The following is a 6,179-nucleotide window of genomic DNA, read 5'->3' on the forward strand; positions in this document are numbered from 1 at the left end:
TATGGTATCAGCTTATATCGATCAACAACTTCATAAGAGCATGATGTAGCATTATATTCCAAAATTCTTACGTAAGCAGACAATCATTTAAATTAGTTTAATAGGACACTGACAGGTGAAGAAAAGTAAGAGGGAGATAGATAGATAGATAGATAGATAGATAGATATATAGATAGATAGATAGATAGATAGATAGATAGATAGATAGATAGATAGATAGATAGATCATGAATAGAATATTAAGGTGTTTTAATTAATGTCTCCTTTATTGGCGAATCTTATCTTTGGAATAAAATATCTGCAACTGACACCAACAGTGTTACGCATTATTTATTGGCATGGTACATTTTTGAATGCAAGATGTTTAATTTTTAAAGTAGAAATCTCAAAAAAATCCAAGTTCTAAGCTCTCTCTCTATTGTTGAGCAAACGAAAACACACTGACTCGAATCTGCCATTTACAATTATCCAAGCCGATCACTAAATCCTTTGACCAGCTTGACTCCACAGGTGATACTGTTGTTTTATTAATGTACATGACAGCCATCCTTTCTTTTCATAATAAGAGAGAGAAAGTGTCACAGACAATTGAACGGAATAGCGTGATCTCAAATTTATTAAACACATTTGGGACGAGTTTCACTGTACATAAACGTTCTTAGAATATCTCCAAACTTTGCCATGTGGAAACTTTCTGCTGTTCCCTTGAAATCATAGTAGAAAAACAAATTTTGAAAGAAATTTTATAAAGAATGGTTGGGCCTATCATTTTGTTTTCAAGGGAAATGGTCAACTCTTGTCTTCCGATAGAGTTATCACAGTATTTGGTAGTATGTACGCCGTTACGGGGCGCCCTCGCACATGGGCCAACCCCTATGCTACTAGAGGAGGCCGGTGAGGGCGGAACGTCACGATGTATCTTACATATTAAGTATTTGGCGGCCATGTTGGATTATAAAATGACTTCTATTTACTGTGACCTCTGAATTCTTTCAAGACTTCAACTTAGAACGAGTTTGAGCTTTCTTGCCAAAGATAAAACTAATTTTATTTCATGCGGTGTATTTCACCTTAAATATATTATTGTCATGATTTATCCTATTCTTCAAAGACTTCCTTGTAAAAGGGGACATGTTTCTAATATATCGATTATTACTCACCAAAGCAATAAAAAATATCTAAGCAGCTTAGATTGAAATGTGTAACTCAGCGATGGTGAACTTGTTTAAGTTTAAGGTGTTTGCTGAACGCAACAGTAAAGTTTAAAACAAGTTTTCGAATTTCTATTCATTTTAAAAAGTTGCAACACTTCTGGATAATCTTTTGCAAGGGACATTCTTTGTACATCATACTGCCCTAAATTACAGTACTAGCTACTCCACTTGGGCTGTAGTGCGATCACTTTGCATAAACAGTACTTCATCGATAACTGAGATAGATGAGTGATGTGTAACGTCACACGCATACTGTCGAAGTGATTTACATACAGTGCTAGCTACTCCACATTTGGCGTTTGACCCTCAAATAGGACGATGAACCCACAAACCAATTAATTATGCAAATTGATTTCTAGCATATGTTCCCCTGTCAAAACCTAATGACTTGAAGTGTTTGTACACGTGTCGGGGATAGTAGATGCCACGTGATACATCATTGAGTGCCACGTTATTGTAAAAACATCGTGACAAGAGTACCATCTTTGTGAAGTAAAATTTAAAAACATTCAAAATACCCTAAGACCATCACTGTAGCAAGAACTATATCATTATGCTGCAGAATTCATTTTGGCAGTTGACCATTTGGTTTTTGACCCTCAAATAGGATGATGAATTGAAGCTGCACTTTATCAGAATTTTTTTTAAATGTTAACATGTTCCCGCTATCCTATTGAACAAAGTTGTCAAATTTAAGCTTCTAAATCCAAAATACACATTACAAATTCCTTCTTATCTTTGAAATATCTAGATTCCATTAATTGAACTACATTTAGTAGCTGCAGCTGTTGATGTCATTTGGGTTTACATATTATTTACCCCACCCCACCCCACCTCCACCCCTTTTATTCAAAGACAGAAAATGTAAAATGTGTTCTTGAATATATTCAGCATATTTTATAGCAATTATATTTACTAATGGTTTATGCAAAGATGGTTTTCTGATCGTAATTATCGCTTAAAATATTCTACTCAATCAATCTTCAAACAAAGATGAAATCATTTGTGTATTTGAGGGACAGTTTCCTCAGCTGTTTTCCCAGAGCAATGTTTTTTTTTCAAGATTGACAACAAAACGTGTCTAATGACACATTTATCATTTGCTGAATAGAGAACTTAATGCTAAATACAATAAAATATGTAAATTTTACTATTGCTTTTCTATTATAAATACCCATACATAATCTAATTGCAGGTTACCAACTCTTTCCACATCCTGTCATTGATATATTTCGATTTAGACGTCACCTCCATTTTTATTGAAATTAGTTGAAATTTGAATGAATGCGGTCTTTTCATTCGGCATAAACTGAAAATCTGCAAACAATGATGAAGTTTGGGATTTGCTCGTTTCTCATGTCATGGTAATACAAAACAATTCTTGTAGTCTTTTTTTTCGTGTATACCTTTTTAAAGGGGGTGAAAATGCCGAGTGGAAATAATTTATTAAACACAGTATGAAACAAGGTTCACCTCTAGTATAGTCTGGGACGAGGATATGGAAAATTATATTATACCAGTACATTGATGGTGAAATCGAGAGATCTGATTGGTCTAGACAACAAACTAACGAGTCTAAAATAGTGATAATGCACAGTTAGCGCGACTTTGAACGGTCCACAATGAGAATAGTATACTCATTTTTTGATCGCTGTAGTCTGCTTCCATCATGGCTGCTGTATGCATAACGTCGATTTCCTGCTACACATAAATAAGTCGGCTATGTCGAACGCTAATATTTTCCCATGCTGGGGGAAATGAATAAGATATCCAAAGCCCTATAATCGTCTGATGATTACTCCAAACCATCATCTTAGAGCGGCTCATCATACGCTAACAACGTTGTTCATGGCCCCATACATTGTAAAACGCACACATAGTGAGGCAGATTATAATTACGGTTACATAAATCAGTCACAAAAAGGAATGTAACGTCAGACCATTCAGAAATGAACTTGCCACTGTAAAAAAGCATAAGCCAAACTACATATACAGGATGCAAAGTATTAAACTATTCATTGCTAAATTATAAATTTAGTGACGTTGTCCTTGCCTTCGTATCCTAAGATCGTCCCTATATAGTAGGAATTGTAACATATTCAGGTTCTGGGACCGATCTATACCTACAATTCATTTCGATACCAAAGTGCAGTTTGTTTGACGTTTTTTTTAACGTTTCGATGCAAATTTCAATGTACTGGTATGATATAATAGCGCAATAAACCACCTCCTTGGGTTTGACCATTTGACGACATATATATACGCATGAGCGTCAGCGAATGCGTACATGGTCATGGAGTCAACTGGTCAAACCTCGGGTATACCATCCGAAGGAAAATGATTTCAATGTGTTAATATAACGAGATGCGGTCGACAACGATCAAAACGTCTGTAGAACAGTGTGGTACAGTTTGACTTACACATAGTCACGTCAGTGATACCTTTGCAAAGTGCACGAACTGTACAGTGCGGTACAATTTGTAATTTAATGAACGATCGGCAGTAGTGTCTTTCGGGAATGTGCAATTTTCGTCAAAGTTTCCCTGTTTTGAAAGATGTCTCGATTTTCTATCCATACGTGATAACAGTTATGAACAAGGTCGGCCATCATCGTGTTTGTTTATGTTAGCTTATGTTCGGAACCACCGTGTCTTGAAAGGCATTTTCTCATGACGTTTAACATGAATATCGTGACTTTTAACGTCCCACGTCATTAAGAATGAAGGGTCTTGGGCATAGGTATATGATAACAAGAATTATTCTATTATTCTTCATACATCGACATCGTAATCTATTTGAAAGTAGCTATTTCGTTTTTGACCCTTATTTAGGGACCGGTAAGTTAGCTTTCCAAAAGCAGGATGACCCTCCCCTACCAATCTACCAGTCCCCCCCCCCCAGCTAAATGAATTGACCGGTCCTTAAGAAGTACGATGAAAGAATAAGGTAATTAGTACATGCAAATAAATATGTATCATATGTTCCCCTGTCAAATATTAATTACAATGTTGTCTATAGTCTATTAGTGCATGTATTGTTTAAAATTAACGTCTGTTGTGCATGAAGGCAGGCAGGCAGGCAGACAGACAGACAGACAGACAGACAGACAGACAGACAGACAGACAGACAGACAGACAGACAGACGATTGACATAATTTGTTTAAACTTTTACTCAGCTTTACAACCGTCCTATGTATAGAGGTAAACGCCACGTTCTTGGTAACCCTAAGAAGAATATATGCAGTGGACAACTTAACAGTGTCATTTTTAGAACCGAATCCCTGTCAGAGAATAATATACAAATGTATTCCTTCCTCTATTTGAAACTTCAATACTTCATTAACTTAACGAAATCCAGTACACGTTGGTATTATTTATTTACCAGGATTAGCATGCTATAAGTGAGAATAATCCACATGCTCATCACACAATTATATTCAATTTACTCTGTTTTCAGATATATTATACCATCTTCCATAAGAATATCAAAAATGTTTAAAATACCACGTGACTCATTGCAGTAGCAATATTATTCTATTATCCTTCTTTTATCTATGTTGTCAAATTTCTTGTCAGAATTGACATTTCAACTTGGCCATTTGTTTGTTGACGCTTATTTGGAAAGTTGATTAAAAAGAAAGACAATTAGTTATGCAAATGAATTTTTGTAACATGTTTCCCTGGTAGAGCCTATTTACGACCTTGCTTTTAAAATAGTCTTATTAGTGCATTGTATTGTTAAGGATTAAATTATGTTACATGAAATGTTTAATAGCGAAGAAAAAATTATTGCTGCACACATACATACATACATACATACATACATACATACATACATACATACATACAAACACACACACACACACAAGATGTTAATATATTCCTTCCAATATTTGAAACTGAAATGTTCCATTAACTAACAATAGAGAGGTTTAGATACACGTTAGAACGCGTACGCCTACGGGAGCATTATCGTGCAGGCGTACAAGTAATGACGCGTACAAAGTTGCGTTTAGTTATGCGTTCTAAACACAAACGTGAAAAACAGTGGAATGTGAACGCGCGCGTTGACATCTTCTGTCAGAAGGCCAGGCACATGCCTTTGATTTCTAAATTTGTCCGTATTTTTGCAATTTTTCCTGCAACTACCCAAAACCAAACAATTAGTTTCAAGTTATGCTTCCGAACTTTGATATAAAAATACGACATTTAACAGAAGAAAATGTTTACTTGTGATTTGCTCTTTTCCCATATCATGGTAGTGCAAAACACTTCTTGTGTTTTTTTATGTATTGCCTTTTGTAAAGGAGGTGAAAATGCCAAATGTAAATTGTCTTTGTGTCACAGAAATTTAAATGGGAAAGCGTGATCTCAAATTTATCATATACATATTTGAGACGAATTTCACTCTCAACAGAAAAGGTCTTTAAATATCTCCAAACTTTGCTATGTGAAAGGTTTCGGCTGTTCTCTTGAAATCATATAGTAAAAACAAATTTTGAAAGAAACTTAATATAAAGAATGGTTTGGCCTATCATTTTGTTTTCAAAGGAAATGGTCAACTCTTATCTCATGATAGAGTTATCGCAGTATTTGGTAGTCTGTAAGGTACGCCGTGACGGGCGCCCTCGCACATCGGCCAACCCCTACTAGAGGAGGCCGGGTGGAACGTCACGATGTATCTTACATATTAAGTATTTGACGGCCATGTTGGATTATAAAATGACTTCTTTTTACGGTGACCCCTGAATTCTTTCAGGACTAAGAATGAGTTTGAGCTTTCTAGCCAAAGTTAAAACTATTTATTTCAAGGCGCGTATTTCACCTTAAACATATTATTGTCATGATATATCCTATTCGTCAAAGACTTCCTTATAAAAGGGGACATGTTTCTAATATATCGATTATTACTCACCAAAGCAAAACAATATCTACGCAGATTGAAATTTGTAACTCAGCGACGGT

Source organism: Glandiceps talaboti, chromosome 6 (genome assembly GCF_964340395.1).
Source record: "Glandiceps talaboti chromosome 6, keGlaTala1.1, whole genome shotgun sequence".
Taxonomy (NCBI): domain Eukaryota; kingdom Metazoa; phylum Hemichordata; class Enteropneusta; family Spengelidae; genus Glandiceps; species Glandiceps talaboti.